Source organism: Neomonachus schauinslandi, chromosome 11, assembly GCF_002201575.2.
Source record: "Neomonachus schauinslandi chromosome 11, ASM220157v2, whole genome shotgun sequence".
In the NCBI taxonomy this organism is placed as follows: domain Eukaryota; kingdom Metazoa; phylum Chordata; class Mammalia; order Carnivora; family Phocidae; genus Neomonachus; species Neomonachus schauinslandi.
The window spans coordinates 35,165,556-35,191,599 of NC_058413.1; the positions used below are offsets into that span (position 1 = coordinate 35,165,556).

General features: G+C 37.0%; 1 pseudogene; it reads left to right on the forward strand.

The window, feature by feature from the left end:
* LOC110576667 overlaps nt 1–20,669 on the forward strand; it is a 37,074-nt pseudogene extending 16,405 nt beyond the window's left edge.
* The last annotated feature ends 5,375 nt before the right edge of the window (nt 20,670–26,044 follow it).

Sequence of the window (26,044 nt, forward strand, 5' to 3'; positions counted from 1 at the left end):
AAGATGAGAGCAAGGGTTTCGGTTTATTATAGTTAAGACCTCAGCACAAATAACACATTACAAATACTCTTCTTATTCACAGAAATAAAATATTCAATTAGATGTAATGATCACTTTATATTGTATTTCAAAATTTCTTTTTTAGGAATTGAAAACGTATCATTAAGTTCGAAACCACTATCGTGGGTAACATAGTTCAAGTATATTTGTCTAAGTTCCCCTAAATATTGCTCCCCTAAATGTTGCTCATACTATTAGATTCAAGTGTAAAAAAGCATCCTGCTATGGAATTTTAAAGGAAAAAAAGTCATTATTTTATTTAGTGATTTATAGAAATAGCAACACCAGCAAACGTCCCCAACATCTTTAATGTGATGAATAGGGCAGATGCTGGTCAAGACATGTTAAGCCTCCTGGTGTCATGTGTTATAATCTACATCTAGTGTTACAAGCACAAATACCTACAGAGGCCAGGCAGGGAATGAAAATGGTAAGTTCGATGAGGTGCAAACATTAAATTACACAACTGTGTGAGTTTGTCTTTCTTTTTCTATTTGTTTATAGAGTTCTGGAGACAGAAAAAAAAAGTCTTCACTGTAGAAAAGCAAGAGTGCAAGTACCATGAAAAACAGCAACTCCTACTTGGACCTAGTGGCAGGGAAATAATAGTGTAGTAGAGGACATAAATGATCAGATTCTACACACATTATAGAAGTAGTTCTAGTTTTTTTGTTTGTATTTTTAGAGAGCATGAGAGAGTGAGAGAAAATGGGGAGTGGGCCCATGGAGAGGGAGAGAATCCCAAGTAGGCTCCATGCCTAGCCCAATAAGGAGCTCAATCCTAAAACCCTGACATCATGACCCCATATGCAACCAAGAGTCAGGCACCCAGCAGACTGAGCTACCTAGGCGCCCTGAAGCAGTTCTAGTTCTAACAAGGTTAACTGCCAAATCAAATGCTGGGTATAAGAACAGCATTCAAGTGTAACTCCAAGAATATGCATGAGTATATGTGTATATGCACACATAGTTATAAATCTATGTATATGTTTGTATTCGTGTATATATATGTGTGTGTATATGTATATATACTTTCATAGTAGGTGATCATTAAAGCTTTTATATATATATGTATTTGGGGAACATGACAGTTTGTGGGTGTAGGGGCTAGAAATCATTTTGAGCATGAGTTTGATGTAACTATTTGACATACAAGTAGAGATATCAAATAGGCTTTTTAGGGAAGAGGATTTCAGGGAAGTGGTTCCAAATATGTTAATTTGACAGCACTCAGCAGAGGTATGGCATTTAAAGCCATAAATGAGATCATCTATAGCCACATGGACCAATATGGTAGACTTAGCCACATGGGGCTTTCAAACATCAGAACTGTAAGTTGTCCTAATTGAGATGTACTGTAGGCATAAAATACACTAGATTTTGAAGATATATTGTGAAAAAATAACCTAAACTATCTCACTAATGATTTTATGTTGATGGTATTTTAAATCATGTTTTAATATGTTGTCTTAAATAACATACATTATTAAAATTAAAATTTCCTACTCTTTTTACTTTGTATAAAGTTTCATAATTATAATGTGGTTCACATTTGTGGCTGGTTTGACATTTTTCCTGGACAGTCCTAGCTTAGAGTGTGAAGGGAGAGAGAGAAAAGAAAGCTGCAATGACTGACTCATGAAACTCCTTTATTTAGTAAATTAAAAAAAAAATTCTGAAACTCAAATGAATATGGTAATTTGAGAAGGAGAGGATCATATGTATAAAATAATGCTGAGAAGTCAAAATCAGATTTAGAACAGAGAAAGGGCCACTGGGGTTCGTGATTTGGAGATCACTATTGACTTTGACAAGAGTCAGTTCAGAAAAGCTGTGGGGATGAAATCTAACTTGGAGTGAGTTCCAGAGAAGTGGGAGGAAAAGGAATGGAGTGTGAACAGCTCTTAAAATGCATCAGAGAAATCCTGCTATAGCATAATTAATAATACTGGGATTAAGACAGGTGTTAATTTTGTCTGTTTGCATATGGACAAGAAAAACTGAAAAATAGAAGAAGCAATAATACCTATAGTGATGCCATTAGAAAGAGAATAAGAAATTGAGTGTTAATGGATTTGCTGACTTCATTTTGATATTTACCTATCTCAATTTGAAGAAATACTGAAGAGAGACAAATCTTTTTTTTTAGAGAGGGAGAAAGGGAGGGGGCAGAGGGAGAGTGAGAGAATCTTTTTTTTTAAGATTTTATTTATTTATTTGAGAGAAAAATGAAAGCACAAGTGGGACAGCAGGGAGGGAGGGAGAAAGAATCTGAAGCAGACTCTGCACTGAGTGAGGAGCCCCACACAGGGCTCAATCTCACAACCGTGAGACTGTGACCTGAGCCGAAACCAAGAGTCCTGCACTTAACCAAATGAACCACCCAAGTGCCCGGGAGAGAGAGAATCTTAAGCAGACTCCACGCCCCCAGCACGGAGCCCAAGGTGGGGCTCAGTCTCACAACTTTGAGATCTTAACCTGAGCCAAAATCAAGAGTCAGATGCTTAATGGACTCAGCCACTCAGGCACCCCGAAGAAAAACAAACATTTAGCAATTATAGTAAGGTCCTAAATATTTGCATTTAGGGAAAAGAGCACGAGCTTAGGAGTCCAAACAATCCCTTCTTTGAATTGCAGCTCTACTAATTAATTGTCTGTCATTGGGAATAATGTCGGGCTGGAACTGAACAATTGAACAAGAAGACAAAGGCAGACCTAAGAGAGGAGATCAGAGTTCATCCATAGCAACCGGAAAAAAGACAGACTAGGCAGAGGAGCAAACTGGTTGCTAAATCTTAAGGTAGGAAGATACAATGTTCTCTTATTAGTGAATCAGTGGCTGCTTAATATTGCATTTTATGCATGATGTATTTTTTAACTAATTCACTACTTAAAAAAATTAAATTACAGTGTTTTTAATATAATACAGTGTTATATTAGTTTCGGGTGTACAGTATAGTGATTCAACAGTTCCCTATATTACTTATATTACAGTGCTCATCAAGATAAGTGTACTCTTAATCCCCTTCACCTATTTAACCCATCCCCCCACCCACCTCCCCTCTGGTAACCATCTGTTTGACTCTTGTTAAGAGTCTGGTTTGGGGTTTGTCTCTCTTTTTTTCCCCCTTTGTTCATTTGTTTTATTTCTTAAATTTCACAAAAAAAGTGAAAACATATGGTATTTGTCTTTCTCTGACTGACATATTCTGCTTAGCCTTATACTCTCTAGATCCATCCATGTTTTGCAAATGGCAAGATTTCATTTCTTTTCATGGCTGAGTAATATTCCATTGTGCATATATACCATCTCTTCTTTAACCATTCATGTATCAATGGACATTCAGGCTGCTTCCATAGTTTGGCTATTGTAAGTAACGCTGCAATAAACAAGGGTATATATATCCCTTCGAATTAGTGTTTTTGTATTCTTTTGGGTAAATACCCAGTAGTGCAGTTGCTGGATCATAGGGTAGTTCTATTTTTAACTTTTTGAGGAGCCTCCACACTGTCTTCCACAGTGGCCGCACCAGTTTGCTCTCCAACCAACAGTGTAAGAGGGTTCCTTTCTTTCTTTCCACATCCTTGTCAACACTTGCTGTTTCTCATGTTGTTGGTTTTAGCCATTCTGATAGGTGTGAGGTGATATCTCATTGTGGTGTTGATTTGCATTTCCCTTGATGATGAGTGATGTTGAGCATCTTTTCATGTGTCTCTTGGCCATCTGGATGTCTTCTTTGGAGAAATGTCTTTCATGTCTTCTGCCCATTTTTTAATTGGATTATTTGTTTTGGGGGGTGTTGAGTGGTATCTGTTCTTTATATCTTGTGGATACTAACCCTTTTTCGGATACGTCATTTGCAAATCTCTTCTACCATTCAGTAGGTTGTCTTTTAGTTTTGTTGGTTGTTTCCTTCAATGTGCAGAGCTTTTTATTTTGATGTAGTCCCAATGGCTTATTTTCCCTTGTCTCAGGAGACATTTCTAGAAGAATGTTACTACAACAAATGTCGGAGAGATTACTGCCTGTGCTCTCTTCTAGGATTTGTATGGTTTCAGGTCTCATACTTAGGTCCTTCATCCATTTTGAGTTTATTTTTGTGTATGGTGTAACAAGGTGGACCAGTTTCATTCTTTTGTATGTTGCTGTTACTTTCTACTATTATAAGAATACTGTGTTGAATAGCATTTTGGCTAAAGTTTTACTTGCATCTTTAATAATTTTATTAGGATAAACTAGAAGGGAGAGGAAATATATGTATTTATGTAACATTTAATAACAGTGTTAAAAAGTTTAAGAAGAAAATTGAACAAGATTTCATTCTCACTAACAGTGCATGGAGGTGCAAGAATTCCTAAAAACAGTAGTTATTAAAAAAAAAAGTGGTTATCATGATTAAAGAGCGACTTCCGTAAAAAAAAACAACTACTGTAAAAATATTTTGGATGTTTTCTAAATTGAGAATTTGATGCAACTCCTGAAACTTCTTCCAAGAAAAATAAAGACACTTCCAAAAATTTGTATTCAATATCAGAAGTGATGTGACTTCAATCTTAACCCATCTTTTCCCATTTTTATATGTTGAGATACTAGGATGAAGATAAACTGAAAAGCATTTTAAAAGTTACTTCTACACCATCTCATTGTATTTGAAGCATGTGAAAATGAACACAAATGCAAAAAAAAAAAAGACATACACACATGGTTTGTAATTCATTTGAATATCCCTTACTTCATTGTAAGACCAATGGCAATAAACCTGAAAAATGTTTGGCCTCTCTGTTTCAATTTCGCAATGGTATAATTAAGTCATTGATCTGCGTTGTACCAACTGAGGCCTTTGTCGGAAAGTAAAGCAAAGACTGGTTTTTGTAAATATATGTAGGTAGTTAGAATTGTAATTATGCATGATTTCCGTTACCAAAAGCATTGGAATAAGCTGAAAAGGGTCCTGAGAAACAGCTGTCTGTGCATGTACTGATACAGTGCTTCATGGTTTTCTAAATAATAGAGGCACAGAGACTATTGTGGGTGCTGACGTGGGGAGTGAAGTGGAGTGGGAGTGAGGAATTGCTAAGCAGTGTTGAACATTCAGAGCCTAGTGATTATAACCTCTTTCAATGGGGCACTTAAGAGGGTATTATAAAAAGTAATAGCATAACAATTGGTGAAGTAGAAGGTAAAATATTGCACTTTTCAAGGCATATCATGAGAAAATATGTGCCAAGTAAGGTGATGCATTGCTGAGTTCGGAAGCAATGAATGGAATTTCAAGAGGAAAATCTGCATATTTTGAAGGGCTGGAGGATAGATTCAGTGTTTAGAATGTAGTACCCAGTGCCTGTCAGGTGGAGTTGGCTGCATCTAAAAGATTGTTTTGCTTGTGACATGTTAAGAGTCATTTTCATGTGTTATCTTAGAAATCTCTGAAGTGAGGGTAGGAAGAATACTATTTGAGTGCCTTCTTCTTATTAGGCACCTTTCTGGTTTACCTTTGTATACCATGTCTCCTGTAATCTGTTAATTTCTCCTCTAGTTGGAATTGATGCCCATCTAGCAAACGTGGAAACTGAAGTTCTGAAAGATTAAATAATTTTGCCCCCTGTACATAATTACTGGGAGATGCTGATATTTGAACAAAGGAGCACAACTGAACAAAACTTTGCCAAAATCTAAAACTCATCTTCATTTTTTAAGCCTTGAAGGTGTCATATGGGAACTTGCAATGATTTAAGATTCTATTCCATCTTCACACTGAAATAGGTACTAAGTTTCTATTTGGTCTCCACTCTGAAAGAGGTTAACTTCAACTAGAACACAATATTCCTAAATGTATTCAAACTTTGCAGGACATTGACTTCTAATTGGTGATGTGCATCTCAAAACATAGTCCACCACTGCCATCAAAATAAGGTCTAATCTAAGCCTTTTTGTTGACTGTTTTATTTGTTAGTCATAACTTCCCGAAATCATGGCTCCAGACATGCTCAATTACTTCTAGTCACCTAAACATGCCATGATCTCAACAACCTGTTCCCTTCCCTAGGCCTGAAGCACTCTCCTCTCTTCAACCTCAAACAACTGTTACTCACTTTGATTCTTAGTAATTCTCTACCCAAAGCCTTCTCTGACATTTGTAAATTGAAAGCACTGCCCCTTTTTTTTCTGTTCCTATCACATTTCAGGTTCAGCCTTTTGTACCATTTACTATCCTATGTTTTAATCATCTGCTTTCTTCACTATCTTTCTCACTAGACTTCACACACTGAAGTTACTCAATGAGCGACTTTAGTCAGGTTCCTGAACGTTTTCCTAGGCCCATTTGTGCACTTCTTTATAGAATCCAGTTTTAGCAAAAAGCCTGCTAAATCAGTGTGACCAGAAACTCCCATCCTGGATATCTGATCACTCTAATATCTGATGAGGTTGCTCATCCTCCACCATCCCCCAGGTGATGATGCCTGATTACCCTGGCCTGTCTTCAGCAAGAATCCTGTTAGATTGGTTTAGCCAAAGGCCTCCTTAATCCTAATGTTTCCTCTTAATTTTCCATCCACTGACCCCACCCTGCTTCCTGCCCACGTTACATTTGGATTAAGCCCAGTTCTATACCGAGGTCTCTTTTTCCTAATGCAACCGTCTTAAATAACATCTGTTTTAACCTCTTTAATGTCCAGCTCTAGTTTTTCTTTGTCACCATGCAATCTAAAGATCCGTTTGGGGACAATACACCATCTACACTCATCAAGTGATAAATAGGCTTAAGTCAAAAATATGCAATACAGCCTATGAGCAGCCTGGAATTTATGGACACTTGAAAATGTGCAGTGCCTTTGGAAATGATCTTAAATAAATTGAGGGGACAGAATTAATTTCTCAGCAACCAACTCAAGCCATCTAACTGCTTCCAGAAGTTTTTGAGCCATAAATACTTCTATGAAAAATATGGTGGTGGGAGAAAAAAAGAAATTATCAGTATAAAGGGAAACTGCAGGGCATCTACTGGAGGCAGAGTCTGCCCCACCCAAATGAGAGGTGGGCATCAGATGGCAAAACATCAGAATTACTATGAAGAAAAACGTAATAGAGCAGCAGTGGTTAAAATATCTGGAAGGTACTATATTGTATGCTACAGGGTCTGAATGGAAAATAAATCTTCCCCCAAAGGAGCCCTTAGTGCAGGTTTGATTTGCATTATTAAAGGAAAGCACTGCAATTCTCTTGCCTCTTTAAACACTGGTTTCAGCCTGTCTAACTTGACAGGGATCCTTCAGTTGCAGCAAATTAATCCAAGTCAATCTAGCTTTAGGAAAAAAAAAAAGGAATTTCTTGGGTTTCATTATTGAAAAGACCATGTATGGACTTCAAGGATGAAATTTTTCAGGCATATATGGATGCAGGAGGTCAAGAGATACCCTCAGGATTCATGCAGGGTTTGTCTTTTTCTTTCTTCTTTGTCAGCTTCTGTAACAGGAAGGCTGTCGCTCCATGGAACGGTTAAATACCTGCTAAGCGTTCCTGAATCACATTCTCAGAATTTAGCAACCTCAGTAGGAAGAAACTATCCTTTTATTCCTCAGTAATTCCTGCAAAATTTCTGGGACTCAAACTGATGTGTTGTGCAAAAGAGAAAGAAACTAAGAAAAAGAAAACCAGAGAAACTAACTCCTCCCCATTTCCACCAGGCTGTCTCATGTTTCTGATTCCAGTTTACAATGTGTGGGTTCTTTCCTGGCACCAACAAAACAGTTCTCCAACACCAACTGGATATTCTGCAATTTCACTCAATTCTCACACTATCTACCTGGAGATAGCATCAGATTTCACAGGTTAAATGTTCAGTTCTACAAGACTGCCCCCACCCAGCCACACATTTCAGAAGCCAACTGTGTGTCCAGATTGTCACCTGCACTTCTGAACGACCAACTATAGATTGGAGAGTCCAATGACTCCCTACTTAGGTTTGATTAATTTGCTAGAGTGTCTCACAGAATGCAGAGAAACATTTACTTAACAGATTACAAGTTATTCATGTATGTAGATAACTCAGAAATAGCCAGATGAAAGAGATGCATGGGGTAAGGTATGGGGAAAGAGCACAGAGCTTTCATGATCTCTTCTAGTGCACTACCATCCTCAAATCTCTATGTGTTTACCAACCTTAGAAGCCTTCTAAATTCCATCTTTCTGGAGTTTTATAGAGGCTTCATTACATAGGCATGGTTGATTAAATCATTGACCATTGTTGATCTATTCAACCTGTAACCCATCTTCTCCCCCCAGAGGTCAGAAGGGTGGGACTCCAACGCTCCAAACACAGGGTGCGTTCCCATGACAATCAGCCCCCATCCTTAGGCAGATCCAAAAGTCACTCAGATGTGGTTGAAAGGGGTTTGTTATGAATATCAAGACACCTTTGTCATTCTTATCACTTAGGAAATTCCGAAGGTCTTAGGAACTCTGTGCAGGAATGGGATGAAGACCAAATATATCTGTTTTATAATAAATCACAATATAACACTGACCTTTTTTTCCCATTCCTCTGTTGAGATGAGTAATAAGCCCAAATAATTCAGTCATATGTATGTTCCTGGTAGTCACTGGATGCAGGGTATTGATACTGTAGAAAAAAATAAAATTCCACTGACTTTGTAACATTTAATGATCTTAGTAGCTGCGTTTTTATCATTAGGCATAGATCCTTAATTTCATTTCTGATCAATTAATTATGAGTCTTCCTTTGTTAGATCACAGAGTGTCTTTGAAATATGTGTCAGATCACTATGTCTTTTATTCACAGAAAGAAATTAGTGCATATTTTGTAAAATATGTTTATTATAAATCACCAAGTATTTAATAAATATATAGTAAAATGCAATAAATGTGAGATGATGTTAAATAAGAAATTACATAATATAGAGGAAGACAAAAAAATCAGAAGAAAAAGTAGTGACCTAATTTTCTTTCAGTGTTGCTTGAACACACTTTTTATTTAGATTTTCATGTTTTATTTTTTCTTCAAAGCAGGTAACAAAGCAGCAAATACCTCAAATCCTGTGTTTTTAAAGGATCTCAACAGACTGCCAAGACAGAATGAACTCAAAGATGTAGTCTAAGTAAAGATATTAATGTGTTTTCAGTGATTTTACTACTATTAATTTTTGTGGCTTAATTTGACCTAATTGAAATATAATTAGCCTAAAAGTAAGAAATGGCTTCAAGCCTTGATTCTTATTAAGAACAAATTATTACCAAATTCTTCCATGTTTTATTCCACATAAAAAATAAGTGTCTACTTCTGAGAACTATTTCACAAACAGCTGTTTGGAATATATATTATTTTTAGCAGGGTAATACTATAATTCTATGCCAATGATTTCAAAATGCTAATCCTTGAAATGCACTGAGAAAACTTTGAGGACCTAAATATTTGAGCATTGTGTTCTCATAGAAACAGTACTATTGCCCTCTATAACATCGAGATGATCATAGTCTTTTTTTTTTTTAAGATTTTATTTATTTCTTTGACAGAGAGATAGACAGAAGAGCACAAGCAGAGGGAGTGGCAGAGGGAGAGGGAGAAGCAGGCTCTGCACTGAGCAGGGAACCCGATGCGGGACTCGATCCCAGGACCCTGAGATCATGACCTGAGCCGAAGACAGACGTTTAACCATCTGAGCCACCCAGGTGCCCGAGATGATCATAGTCTTGACAATATATTTTCATTACACTTTTAATTATACTGAGTTGTTAATTAAGGACACCTTATACTAAACAGCAGCCATCCGACAAGATTAAGGGGAAATAATTGGTGTCAGTAAATAAGCACTTCATCAATATGAGCACAGCTATAAGCAATTTATGACATATTGAGAAATAATCATAGCATCACAATTCTGGTAATAAAAATACGTTGGGTGGAAGTTGACATAAATTTGTACGTTGGCAGGAAATTCAACAGCTTTGCCTACATGCCCGGGTATGAATGGTGCCAAGTATTTCTTGTGATAACTTTGTTGGATCAATGAAATTGTGCTGATGAGGCAATGAGGGACCAAAAGTGGTTTTGGTCATTGTACTGACAGAATCTCTGTGGTTTACGTTTGCCTTGAAAGTTATTTTGGCCAACATGATGGACAAGATATTTTTCAGGCAGCTACTTTTGAATTAAATGTCATTCTGGCTTCGAAAATTAGTTGGTTTGAGTTTTCTATTAAGGTTCAGCAAATGGTAAGGCATAAAAACTTCCTTGATTCCAGTCAAGGAAAGAAAGAGAGTAAACAGATGTTAGAGAAGTTTTAATGTACTTCCATTAAAACGGCAGAACAGGAGTTACAGCGCGATTAAGTCTGTTAGGTGGTTGTAGATATTTTGCAGGTCCCCAATAATAAGAATTCATGAGTCTCTAATTATATGACTCAGCTACCATCACATGCTGCTGCTTCCTGTTTTTTTTTAAAGATTTTATTTATTTATTTGAGAGAGAGAATGAGAGAGAGAGAGAGAGAGAGCACATGAGAGGGGAGAGGGTCAGAGGGAGAAGCAGACTCCCTGCTGAGCAGGGAACCCGATGCGGGACTCGATCCTGGAACTCCAGGATCATGACCTAAGGCCTAACCAACTGAGCCACCCAGGCGCCCAACTGAGCCACCCAGGCGCCCATGCTGCTTCCTGTTTTATTACCAACTAGTTTCTTCTGTTCATAACTTATTATCTTACATTTATCTTGACCTAGGCTCAAGATTACTTTGTGACACACTTTTTTCACCTTAGCTGATAACTGGTCAATTCCCTCTTAGGGGCTTAGTTGCAATTTTCCAGATCAAATGTGATAAGCCCAAATTACATTTTTGTTAGAATTTGTGCATTATAAATCACTCTTTAAAGCCTAAGCCATTACTCTGTACTTTCTGTCCCTTTACAGTGACTAGAAAATGGTGATGACTAGAGGAGGTTTGGATGTCATTGGATGAAAAAGATGGCAGAACTTCACACCTGGCCCTGAACCAGTCACAGCCAGCTGGTTACATAGGGAGAAATAAGCTTTCATAATGTTGAACCATTTTTTTGCAGGGTTGGGGAGGTACCCTGATAATATGCACTATCTAATTCGGAGAATGTACACTATACCTAGAAGTAAGATACTGACATAACAACCACCGCAAAAACTAAAATGTGTGCCCCTAGCTTTAGTATCAGAGAATAGGTGGTAAAGAAATATACAAAAGCTGGTGACATCTAAGTACCAAGCTAAAATCACTAAGTGTTGAGGTAAAACTATTTAGCAAAACTACCCTCTAAAATAACTTGAAAGACATTTATGTGGTCATAGCCTTTAGAGACTAACGCTTTGAAGAAATGATTAGACCAAGGTAGACTTATAAGAGAGATGGAAGGAAATCAAACTTCCACAAGGGAGAATTACTCTACCTATATCCTTATAACTAAGAGTCTTAAAAACCTCATTGGATGGATTTCTGCTCATGTCCATCTTTATTCCATATTATTAGTATTACGCAAATTAAAAAAAAATTAAACCCTTAAATTTCATCAAAATTTACCATTTATCACAATAGCACATTGAGACATTCAGAGCAATACTTTCCTATTTTCACAAATGTGGTTACAATTGGTCAAGGTCTAGGTCCTGCAAATGTCATATTCAAGATGAGACTTTGTGCTTTGTGATTCTTAGTTCAGTGCTCTTCCAGTAACTGTATAACAAAAGGATTCAATTTTTTTTGTTGGTCATCCTATGGTTTATAGCACAGATCTTTAATTAATCACTCTACATTTGGACATCTGTGTGTAAGATGCTACTATCCACCAGAAAGCATCCAAGTAGAAAAAAAACCCATTGAACAGCTAAGTAGACATATTATCTCAGCAAGTTGATGTCAGTTATCTTCTGTCTTCAGCCACCATATTACTGCTTTAATGGGCACACATAAACTAAAAAGACAGTTATAGGAATGGAGGCCACACATAAACTCAGTATCAGGGACTCTACTTTCCAAGACTAATCTAATCATCATTATTGCCTTAATCTCTGACATGCTAGTCACAGAGAGCAGTGTGAAGTCTTTAAATGACATCAGTTCTTGAGTGAACCAAATGGAAAGCTGATTTCACTAGGGCCTTTAAAATAAAAACACGTATTCTGGTTATGGATTTGTTTTTTCTATCCCCTGGACTTTGACCACCACTTTCTGAGGGCTTACTGAATACTTGATGCACTGGAATGGGATCCCACATAACATCACAGAAGACTAGAGGACCCACTTTCAGCAAAGAAGGTGTGTTTGTGGGTTTATGACTGGGGGATCCACTAGTCATATCACATTCGTCTCTATCTGGAAGCTACCAGCCTGACAGATCACTGGGACACCCTGCTGAAAGCACAGCTGAATTGTCCCCTCTAGGGAGATATTCTGAAAGGATAAGATACTATCCTTCAGGACACTGACTATATATTCAATTCAAAAAAATTTTAGCCCGTAGAAGAAATAGACTTGCATTTAGAAACTAAGCATGGAAGCTGGAGTGATCTCATTATCATTCCTGATGACTTTAGTGGGATTTTATGCTTTCTGTTTCCACAACCGTGGACTATGGAAGGTCAGAAATCCTAATCTTTAGAAGGAAATTACTTTCACCCGGGACATATAAAAGTATCATATGTAAGTATAATTATAAAATTTGGGGGGGCCTGGGTGGCTCAGTTGTTGGGCGTCTGCCTTCGGCTCAGGCCATGATCCCAGGGTCCTGGGATCGAGCCCTGCATCGGGCTCCCTGCTCGGCGGGAAGCCTGCTTCTCCCTCTCCCACTCCCCCTGCTTGTGTTCCCTCTCTCGCTGTGTCTCTCTCTGTCAAATAAATAAATAAAATCTTTAAAAAAAAGTATAATTATAAAATTTAGCTGCTTCCTGGGCATATATGGCTCCTTTTGTTTCTAGGACTTTTACACAAGAAGAGGAATCACTCCCTAGGTAGAGGTAATGGACCCTGATAATTATGAGAATGTAGGGCTGCTGTTTTACATAATGGGACACAGGAAGAAATGCATGTTAAACTCAGTTGTTCCATTTGGATGCTTATTACACCCTTGACCAATTGTACCTGCAAATTTATAACAACAGCCATATTCTGAAAAGAGCAGAGGGATCAGGGCTCAGGCTCCCTTGGAAGCAGGGTTGAGGTAACTTCACCATGCAAGATACTAAGGCCACAGAGATGGTAGCCGAGAGCTGGGAAACTGAAAATAGATAGTGGAGGAGGGAGATAAGAAGCATAATTTTTAGCCCTGACACCAGCTGTAATTTGTCCAATTCATGTCTGTTTTGTATGGTTCTCCTCAGAAAGAAAGGCCCGTTTGCATCCTTGAGGAGCAGCTCTCCAAATGAATATGGAAAAGTGAATCAAAATGGTTGCCAGAGGTCAATTGTTGTAGACGCGGAGATTCACCACCCAGGTCTTTCAAAACCATGTTTGTTGCCCAGCTGCAGTTTGTGTAGTCCCCAGACAGCCTCCAACATCCAGGTCTTTTAGGTCTACCTCACTTGCAGACAGGTGCCTTGTTTGGGGGAAGCCACATACAGTGACTGAGGGCGTTGGAATAGACAAGCCCAGCCATTTCAGCCTCTGTGGGACACACTGAGAGGCAATTCTCACATGCAGAGTCACAGTATAGACCGTCCTGCTTTGCAATTAAATTTCTTCCTCTATCCAGTCTTGTTTGGTCCACCTTTCCTTTTTACAGGCTGATCTCTAATAAGCTCTCTGTTCCTCAAGCTGCATCTCACTGTATGCATCTGGAGAATCCAATATGCAAGACATGACTAATAATATTTCTCCCCCGACCCCATCCCATCATCAACCACTCCTCCCACAGTTTTCCTTATGTGTGAAAGTTGCTCAGAAAACAACAAAAACCTCGGAAGACTCGTCCTTGGTGACTCTCTTCTTCTCATACTCCACATATAATATTTTGTTTGCTATCTCTTCACAATTACCCACAATTTTGAGTGGTTACTCACAATTACCTCCAAAAGTATTACACCAGTCCAAGCCACAAGCATCTCTTGCCTAGATTATGGCAATAGCGCCCTAACTGGTCTCTCTGCACTGACATAATATCAAGAGTGATCACTTCACAATATAACTTAGATCTTCCTGCTTTTTGGCTGAAAACCCTACAATCATGGTAATCAAAACCTGAGACAATGCCCCCATATAATTTGGCCTTTCATTATTGGCTTAGTCTATCACATGATTTTATGTTCTGGATAACTGAAGTTGCATTTGTATAACAAAAAATCAAATTGACTATATACATAGGTTATGTGGAGGGAGGGGATGTATTCATATAAATGAGATCTAGAAATAGATACAGATATGTGCTAATTCATTGACTCAGCTTCAGAATCTGACTCCTGATAACCCAAAAAGCAAAGATTGTAATTCTTCATTTCACAGTTATTACTTCTCCAACAATCTTTATTTCCCAGGTTAAAATCCTTGTAGCTACCTTAGAATTAAAAATGGTATCTTAAAGATTTCACAGAGGAAGTTCCTTAGTCCTGAAGTTAAATGCCACCTAAAAGCTCACAATATAATTTAATATGAGATCCAGAATTAAATCAAAATTGATGATTTCTGTTAGGCAACACCTTGTATTCAGGCATACAGCCCCAATTAACAATGGAAAGAACAAATGAATTATCTGGTCAGGTTGACCTCTATCACCATGGGCCATATACTTAAGTTGATTATATTTTCCCCAAAGGCCCTATGTCTTCATATATTTTATTCTCATTTGCGGACATCACTGTATAATATTCAAATATGAAGTCAAATTTAAGCAATGAAAGTAACGAATAAAATATTTGATAACAGTAGGAGCTTAAACTAGAGACCATAAAGAATCCATGGTGAGTAGAATCTTCATTATTATATATCATTTTTGGCTATGAAATTGATGGGCAAGTTGAACAAAAGATTATATTGGCTGTATCAATTTAGTTATCTTTCTTTCTGAAAGCATTTTCTACACTCTACCCTAAAGTAAACAAGGTCACTAGATGCTCTAACCTGGAATCAGTCCAGCTCATTCATCTCATTTAGCCACTTTATCTACCCAGCTGTATAAAACAAAGAGGGGAATGATGGAGTTTTCATTTGATTAAGTGAAATGGATGTTAAAATGATTGGTGATAATAATAATACAAAGAAGATGAGAGAGAAGTAGAGGAGCAAAGGGGAGGGAGAAAGAGGAGTAACACTTTAGAGACTGCTTCTTACCATGCACCATGTACAATGGTAAACATTGCAAATAGAGCACATCTACCCTTCACAACAAACACATTTTTATTAACTTCATTTTAAATATAAAAAAAACCCTAAGGATCAAGGTTTTTAAAAATAACTCTTCAAAGTTGAAAAGACATTAAGTGACAAAAACCAGAATTCAAGCACACATCAGCTTGTCTCCTAAAACAACTTAACCTTGATCTTACACAGCTTTTTTTATTCATTAGGGCATCACATTTACCCAAGAGAACCTATTAAATGATAGATATTTAAGTATAAAGTGAAGATAATGCTATAAAATGAGAATGTCTTTCATCACGATCTTTGACTTTTATATCTAAGCTTAATAAAAGATGAAAATACTGTAGTTGGAGAAATCTAAATTTTAACGCTACTCAAATTTTAAGGTTAATGTATTTTATTTTCCTGTATAACCAGAAGAAAAGCATCTCTAGTTATAATTTTATAAATGGTCTTTATAATTTAGCCAAGAAAGTAAATCATTAATCTCAATATCTGAACTAATTTATCCTGTTTTCGATTTCTTTGTACTTTTGTCCTCCTGCATGTATTCAACTCATTAAAGTGACAATGTTAATTTGAATTTCATTTTTTTTAAGGTCAAAGCCAAAACAAAGATCCTGTGGATCCTGCAGACTATTTTGAGAAGAGGGCATAGATCTTAACCTATTAATGTCATTCTATAATTTCAGATTATTATTGACTATGGGTAAAGTCCAACATGGACCAAGATTCTCCCTCTCCCTCTCCCAAATAAAGATTTGCTTTATTAAATTAAAGTTAGATGAAATGAGTGAATGATTGTGTTATCATTAATTTTATCATAATCAACAGATTTTTAAAAAGGAAGTTCTTTTTCTTCTACATTTCTAGTAATTAGGACGAATGAATTCAGGTTAATTATCAGGCGGTAGGTTAGGGCCAGTATGCATTATGGTTTGTAGAAATAAGCTTACCCTTAGGCATGGCTAATGAGAAAGGAAAATTATATGTTGGCTTATTGAACATAATAATAAAAAATAGTAAAAGGATATAATTCATAAATGAAAAAAATCTTTAAAAATTTAAAAATAAACACATTTAAAAATGCATTTATTCAATAATGCTAATCCCAATAAAGAGTATATGTAATTAAATAATTTAAAAAGTTTCAATCCTGGAGATGTAATTTGTTACTATTTTCACTAGGTCTGCATTGATAATGACCCTTCTCCATTCTCCACCATTCAAATTAAGTTCAGTAAAACTGTAGGCTAAGGCATTCCATGTTTGGATACGTCTACAAAGAGTGAAATAGTGAGCCTATGATTCATGAGGTATCTGGTTCAAGCCATTTGTCCATAAGCTGCCAGCCAGATTCTTTATTTACCATCTGCTCTTCTACTGCCTAGTATTTTTGGCAAGTGGCTTTTATTTTTTCAGTAATGATAGGCTAGGTGTTTCTGATCATGACTTAATTGATCTCTCTCAGCTTGATCCCCTGCCTAATCGAGAAAATAAAATCTTTTACTCTTATTTCCTACTTGTTTTCTCTGTAATTAACCATAGACTCACAGTAATTACAATAAATTCCAGGTCACTTCTGCTTAAGCAGTCTTTAACTGATCCTTCACAGGCTGCCACAACTCTATACCATTTATGTTAAATATGTATCCTTATTTGAGGATATTTGACTTCCTGGTGTTCTTAATTCCTCATCACTCATCCATATTAAAGTGCTCAAATGGTTAGTACTATTGATTAGGCAATTATTATTCAAGATAGGATAAATCTATTCTAAGGTAGAAATGTATTATGTGTCCTACAACATACAAACACACACATTTAAATAGAGCATAATGAGATTTCCGAGTTGAATTCTGAAGCGGTGTCTATACACACATACCCATAATATCAAGGAAGACTGGCAAGTATATATAAGCTACATATGTCATGATATTAGGGAAGCTATGTACAGGCTATATTCTACTAATTTGAGAGCATAATGTCAACATCTTTACGATATTCTGTCTACCCATCTTATTGTCTTTTATAAGTACACTTAGAACAGATATATTAGTTCTTTATCTTTTTTTTTTAACCTGAAAAACTCCTATTTTTCTCTTCAGTAGGAGAAATCTCATCTTTTTTTTTTTTAAGATTTTTATTTATTTATTTGACAGAGAGACAGCGAGAGAGGGAACACAAGCAGGGGGAGTGGGAGAGGGAGAAGCAGGCTTCCCACGGAACAGGGAGCCCAACGCAGGGCTTGATCCCAGGACCCTGGGATCACGACCTGAGCCAAAGGCAGATGCTCCATGCCTGAGTCACCCAGGCACCCCAAAAAATCTCATCTTTGACTCCATTTTTTAAAGTTACCTCAGGCAGGCAGTGGCTAACATTACATAATTCCAATGCTTTGTCTTTTTTATTTATCTTTCAAAACACTGGCCATCAAAAAGGATTAACTTAGACCCTAGTTTGATTTGGCTTAGACTCAGAATTTTATTCCAAAATGATCTTTTTAAGAAACAATGTAATTTGCTTTAGATTATCTATATTCTCAGCTTTTCGTTTATCTATGTTTATTTTAACCAAAAAACCAACCAGTTAGGGGTGCCTGTGTGGCTTAGTCGGTTAAGCATCTGCCTTCGGCTCAGGTCATGATCTCGGGGTCCTGGGATCAAGCCCCACATCGAGCTCCCTGTTCAGTGGAGGGTCTGATTCTCTCTCCCTTTGCCCCTCTTCCCGCCCCCATCCCAGCTTGTGCTCTCTCTCTCTCTCTCAAATAAATAAAATCTTTTAAAAAATTAAAAAATTAAAAACTTACCAGTTATTTTTTATTATTAGAAAGGATAAAAAAACCTACAAACCATTATTTTAGTCTCCCCAAGTTAGAATCATAACATTTAAGGAGCCATTTACTAATTGGAAACATAGAACTAAATTTCAAAGACCTTTTTTCCCTGTGATCCAAATTCCAAATAGTAAAAATAGCAAGGTTGAAGTGAGCAGGTTCTTTAATGTTACAAATGTCACTTTCCAAGTTAGTCTCTTTTTTCAACACAAATGGATAAGAGCTTTTTTTTTTTTTTTTAAACTGTTGATTCCTTGAGTGCTTTGAAATGGAACCTGCCTATTCTGATATATCCATTTTCTTTTGCCTTATCCTATCAGTTCTCTGGTGCATAGGAAAGTTTATTTAGCCATCAGAATCTATCATTCTGCTCCCTTTGCTTTTCAAGGATGTGCAGCTTCATGTGGGGCTAAGAGTATTCATAATAAAGACAGCCGCTATTGCCATTTATTGGGTACTTACTTTATGGAGGCCCTGCTAGCCATTTTGGATATATTATTTCTAATCTTCACAACAATCACAAATGGTAAATATCATAGTCTCTGTTTTATAGAAAAGCACAAAGAGGCTCCAGAGTTTGCACAACTAGCCTATGATGACACGGCTAATAACATGGACTGGATGTGAACAAAGTCTGTCTTTCTCCAGGACCCATTAAATTTCCATTCAGCGGCAGCCTCATTTTCATAGGTGATGTCATTTCTGTTCTTCACCTTTACCCCCCACTGTCTAATTTCTCATCTTTTTAAGCTACATATATCCTATTTCTACCTTTCTGGACCCATGTATCTACGTATCTATGTATCATCTATTGGCAATCTTAGATTTATTCAGTAAAAAATAGTAAAATACCTTCCTTGGATGGGATAGAAAGCTGTCTTTAGAATCAAGTTCTGTAATCTGCATTTATAATTCTGTGTACCCAGATATCATATTTCCTGGACTACTGGTCCACTTTCTAGATTCCTGTCTTTAATGTAAATGGTAGATTACCATTTTGGATCCTTGGCTGGATCCTTGGCTACTCACTTAGATGAAACAGAGTGCCTTAACTTTGATCCTCATGACTCCCTGCTTCAACATTTTCTTCTTGATGAAAAGGCGATTGGAATAATGACAAAAGTTTTGACTTTTATATTTAGACAGGCCTGAATTTGGAGGTCCATCCATATTGTAGCAAATGGCAAGATTTCATTCTTTTTTTATGGCTGGGTAATATTCCATTGTGTCTATGTATCATTCATCCATCAAAGGATACTTAGGTTATTTCTATATCTTGGCTATTATAAATAATGTTGTATTAATCATGGGGATCCATATATCTTTTCAAGTTAGTATTTTCATTTTCTTTGGATAAATACCCAGAAGTAGAATTGCTGGATATGGTAGTTTTATTTTTAATTTCTGAGAAACCTCCATACTGATTTCCATAGTGGCTGCACTAATAGCCACCAACAGTGAATGGGGTTCCCCTTTCTCTACATCTTTGCCAACACTTGTTATTTCTTGTCTTTTGATAATAGCCGTTTTAACAGGTTAAGTAGAATTCATTCCAGTGATGCAAGAATAATTCAATATTTGCAAATAAATCAATGTGATACATCACATTAATAAGAGGAAGGATAAAAACCATTATGACTACCTCAAATGGTTGCAGAAAAAACATTTGATGAAGTACAACATCCACTCATGATAAAAAAAAAAAAAAGAATTCTCAACAAGGAAGTAGCAGAAAGAGAAATTAAGAAAACAACCCGTCCCCTGGAGCATGGCTCCACTGCCTGGGCCCGGCTGGCACCCCCAGTCTTACCCTGCAGTACTGTCCGCAGCTCTACTGGGGAGAACAAGGCCAGCTCCACCAGGACAGCAGGGGTCCTGGGGCTGGAGCTGCAGCAGGGGGCACATGCCTGTGGCAGCTGGTTGGGAACCCCTCCCCCAGAAGTGGTGCGGGATGGCTCCAGTGTCAGCGGGTGGTGGGGCACCCATGGAGGGCGCCATGTCTAACGGGGTTTACATGCTGTGGAGCCCAACCAACAGAGTTGTGAAGCCAGTGGTGTCCAGCACACCTCTGGTGGACTTCCTGATGTAGCTGGAGGATTACATGCCCATGATCCCAGATGCAGGGACTGGTTACAACCTGAACCATGCCGACTTTGAGGCCTCCATCCCATGCATAACTCAGCTCATCTCCCAAGCTGCCTGGAGATTCATCTCAGAATGAGTTGCCAACAATTCTGTACAGCACTGCAAAATGAAGGGCACAGTTTCTGGCAGCTCCCCAAGCAAGAGCAAGGACCACAAGTACACTCTAACCATGGAGGACTTGACCCCTGCCCTCAGTGAGTATGGCATCAATGTGAGGAAGCTGCACTCCTTCACCTGGGCCTCCCAACCTAAATGTACTCATCTGTCCCTTTGTCCCCATGCCAGCCTGTTTTCATAAAAAACTTTATTGTGACAGGAAAAAAAATAAAAAATAAAAAAACACAGTCCCATTTACAATGGTACCAAAAAGAATAAAATAACTAGGAATAAACGTAACCAAGGAGGTAAAATACCTGTGCTCTAAAAATTATAAGACATTGATGAAAGAAACTCAGAGTTTTGTCATGAATCAAAAGTGTAGAGATCAAAGTACACTTTGAGGTATAGAAATATATGATGCTATCTTATTAATAAAATGGAATAATAAAAGTATTATTGATATGAAGCCTCTGTTAGTTTGGAAGCAGTGTCTTGGTCTTCCAGCAAAGCCTGGAACTTTGAAGTTTGAATGACTTCTTGAGATCATTTAGCATGGCTAATTTTCTCATTTGTGTTTATCAAAGGTTTCGACAGTGTGAGGTTATTATTCAAATTAAGCAGAAAATAAGCCAAGAATTTAGTTCTTCAAACCCTTAGCCTGATTTACTCTCTAGAATATTCCCATTTATTCATAAAAGCCTATAACACATTATTTCTAGACAATGGGTATGGTGACCACACACACATCTTAATAATAAAAACAAAGTTTTCACAAATAGGGTGATGTTATATCCGACTATTTTTCAATATCTTCTGCTATATAAAACTGGTCTCCAATTCTCAAACTAATTTTTAAATTTCTTCCCCTCAATTATTTTTGTTGTGCTTTTTTTGTTTGTTTGGTTTTCTGGTCTTTCTTCTCCTGGAGAAAAAAATTAGTATGGGATCAGTGATATAATATATACTTTTATACCTATAAGAATTACCAAGTACTGGGGCGCCTGGGTGGCTCAGTTGGTTAAGCGACTGCCTTCGGCTCAGGTCATGATCCCGGAGTCCCGGGATCAAGTCCCGCATCGGGCTCCCTGCTCGGCGGGGGGTCTGCTTCCCCCCTCTGCCCTCTTCCCTCTCGTGCTCTCTGTCTCTCATTCTCTCTCTCTCAAATAAATAAATAAAATCTTTAAAAAAAATAATAAAAAAAAAAGAATTACCAAGTACTTATTGTCTCTAGCTGAGATCTATAGCATAAAGAGAATAAAGTAATGTAAATAAGAATAATTATGGTAAGTTACAACTGTGCAGTGACCCTTGAACAACACAGGGCCTAGGAACACCAACATCCCCACACAGTCAAAGCTCCACATACAACTTTTGACTCCCCCAAAACTTAACTACTAATAGCCTACTATTGACCAGAAGCCTTCCTGAAACAGTTGCTTACCATATATATTGTATGTTATATGTATTTTTTACTGTATTCTTACAATAAAATAAACTGGAGAAAAGAAAATGCTATTAAGAAAATTATAAGGAAAATATATTTTATAGTACTGTACTGTGTTTATCGAAAAAAATCCACATATAAGTGGACCATGCTGTTCCAACCTGTGTTCAAGTGTCAACTGTATATATAATTTTTACATCTTTCAAAACACTCTGATGAATTTAATCACATCTAATACTCATAACAGCTATGTGAATTACTTACCAATCAGGTAAGTAAATCTTGAAGAATGTTTACTCAATGGCAGTGATGATACACCAGAGCTCTGACTAAAGCCTGAGCACTTTCTAGGACTCCCCACCAGTGTTTTTTCAGGATCTTAGCATGTGTGCACCCCTCACCTCCTCATGTTCAGGTCTCCTATGCAATTTAGACTTACATGTGTGGATTTAGTTGGCAAGACGCAGAATAGCAGATGGAACTAAACTATATTGTGATAATATAATGCGGCACCAATCCTTTTATCCAAGCAACTTCAATATTAGGCACCATATAACCTATACTCTGTTAATCCCAACATGACTTGGTCCCTGTAGACTGTACTGAAATACAGTGACAGTAGCAATATTCTATTATCTATGAATGGTTAATGATCCAAACTTGTTACTATACTGCGCTCATGGTTCTCCAGAGACCCATTTCCTTCCACAAACCCTGACCTTGTCTTCAGACACTGAAACAAATTTTTTTTTAATTTTCCCTAATATAGCATAACTTTGTCTTTTGACTACAGGTTTTAATTTTGGAAACAGACAGACTTCATTTGGCATTCAATCTGCTGATAAAAGTTGATGACCAAGTACAATTGTATGTTATTAATTTCATGTTGTTACTAAAATAAATAAATAAACAAATAATAAATAAATAAAGTATTTTAGGACTCATCCCATAAAATCTACAAAAAAAAATGAAATAATTTAAGAGCTCTATTGACCAGCTTCTCTTAAAATATTTGCTGGCAAGTCATTAATAAAGGTAAAACTTGAGGGGCACCTGGGTGGCTCAGTTGGTCAGGCTTCTGACTCTTGATTTCAGCTCAGGTCATGATTTCAGGTTCATGAGATGGAGCCCAGGATCGGGCCTTGTGCTCAGTGGGGATCCTGCTTGAGATTCTCTATCTACCTCTTCTTCTGCCCTTTCCCCTGCTCTCACTCTCTCTAAAATAAATAAATAAAATCTTTTTTTAAATAAAAGGTAAAAATTGAGAACATGGTATTGAATTACACTTTTTCCTCCATTTACTAATATTAAGTTTTTTAATGCCATCTTTATTTGTGAAGACAAAATCCTGCCTCTGGCCTGACATTAAATCAAACACAATGTAAAAAGGGCATTTAAAAACAGAGTCAATTTCCCAAATATGACAGTCCACAAAAAGAGTATTTTTGTTTAAAAATATATTTTTCTTTGTACTGCACTGACAACCACTGAAACACAGAGGTGCTTCAAGAAATTTTCTGAGGAATTGTAATTTTTAGCTAGTTTTATCTTTGATGCTAGTTTCTTTAATTACTTTTAAAAGACTTGTAAAAGTCTTTTCCACCAGAAGATGGTGTCAGTAATCCCCTAAATTCCCATTCAGGTTGAGGTTGATTATAAAAGTAGAATGAGCACCAGAATCAATCCAGGGTCTTCAAATGGAAAGAGCAGGTCTTTCCTCCAAAAGCCATTTAATTTAATTAACTGTGGGAGCCTTGGTATATCCATCCTGTTCCTGTTGGATGCCATCTCCCCCAACTTCATTAGGAGAAATAACTTGAAGTTTCTTAGAATTTAGAATTTAGACAGGAAAAATAAAGTGCATTTTCAGCTTCTGGAGGAGACATCATATTTACCCACAGAAATGGTCAACAGTGATCTAACCAATCACAGCAGTGCAGGAAATATATATAGAATAGATAGGCTTGTTTTGGCAGAGGGAAGCCTCCCAGCGCACATGTATCATTGTCAGCAAAATGTGAAGGGTAGAAGCTGCACTCACTGCAGAAAGAGTTTTTTCATCACTAGAGACAATGGGCCCTCCTCCTCCTCATCATCAATCATCATCATCATCACCATCATCATCATCATAACCATTATCGCCTTCACATCTTCATTACAAACACTTGCTGGACATGTTGCTACATCCTATGTAGTGGTCTGAGTACTTTACATAAACTAATTCATTTAATTGTCACAATATTTCATGAGGTACAAAGTATATTATCTCCATATCACAGAAGGGGAGCTGAGAGGCAAAGAAAGAAACTAACATGCAAAGGTTTCCATGGATTGTAATTAGTTGCATTCACAATTCAAGATATTCCATCTGACTCAAGAGTTTACCTTTAAGTAACTAAACTCTCTTGTCTCCCTGTAGTGGCTCTAGAATCAGACAGAAGTGGGTTAAAATATAAATTCATCTTTCATTAGTTTAAGGACTATAGTCAAGTAACAGACATACTAAGTCTCATTTTCTTCATCTGGAAAGTGAACAAATAATAATACCTATTTCACAAAGATGTGAATTTTAAATAAAAGAATTGTGAAAATGCTTCTGAAAGTGAGGATTAAGTTTAAGATACCAAAATAATACTTTAGTAATTAGTGTTGTGTGTGTATGTGTGTGTGTGTGAATGTGACAAGAAGCGTTCATCAAATTTGATGTTCCCTCAGAGAGTAATTTAGCACTCTGAAAATCTTGCTGATTAATCAGGAGTCAAGAAGACTTTTAATTTAAGTGTTTAATGAATTTAGCTAATGGGATAAACAATACAAGAGGATATAAGAAGTGAGGCAGCTCAGGGGTCCAGATTTTTGGTGCCCTAAATTCTGCTCCAGAACATCACAACCTTTTTTTTTCCCCGTTTGGTCTTACTTTCCCTTCCTAATTCTCCCATATTCTTTTTATTCTACTTTTATTGTAAAGAAGATTTGTGAGTTGGAGTCTGGGAAGCAATGGACATGTCAAGTCTCTTCTCCACCCCTTCTCCATATACACATTTAAAGTCCTGAGGTAATAATCCTGAACGATTCTCCCCACACTGCAGATCTGCTGGCAAGGGATTGCGGGAATATTATAAAGGAGCTCTGAGGCATTCTCCTGTCTTATTCAACATACAAAACTCCTTGACTCTCTGTCACATCATGTTACTCTGCAGTGTTTGCTTCACACTATCAATTTGACAAAGATTACAAAGCCAATCATGTCTGTGATATCAAATTATCATCAAAAACTGCTGAATGGCTCAAACTCTGGACAAGAAGTTCAGGCAGTGGCTATTGAATTCACTAGATCAGTATAAATGGAGAAGGAGGGGATAGATATTCAACCTTAGCATTTTCCATTCAACCCATCAGTGCCTCTGGGAATATGACATGTCATTTGATTTTCTTACCGTATTCTCAGACATCTGGAATTCTTCCCTCTTGATGCAAGACTAAGTAGTGACTGCAAGACTAAAGACACCTTTACTTTTAAAGGTTTTGAAAATCATGTAAATTGTTCTAATGGTACAGGTTGGAAGTTCCTAAAATAGGAGATTAACAAAAAATAAATGGATTTCTTCAAAAAATTTTCCATCAGAAAATTTCTATTTTCAGCTCTGTTTTTCCTGAAATACCTCTCACTGCCCCCTTTCTAAAGGTTTGTTCTATCAAATATTTTTTTTCATTAAACCTGTTTTGTGGTTATAGTCTTACTTGCAAATATATCACCTAAAACCAATTACATAATTGGTATTCTGTATATATTTCCTCCCACAATCAATATGATCCGTGGTAAAAGGGCTAATTGGATCTACTGGGGTTCTTCTTTGTTTCAGGCTAGTTCCCAAAGTTTTTCTTTTTTTTTTCAGTCTAACTCTAAAATACAAATTTGCTAGAAGGACATTTCTTTATAAGCTTATTTCTCCTGAATAATTATGTAGCATAAGAAAATATCAGCTTTCCAAATCAATGTAAAACTTATCAAATCAAAGAGGCTGTGGTGAAAGAATTTTTAGAAATAGGTTTTCTTAATCATGGTTGATAAGTGGATTAGTTGTATCTGTACTTTAGAACAGAACTGTCTTCCTCCAAAGAGCTCATGT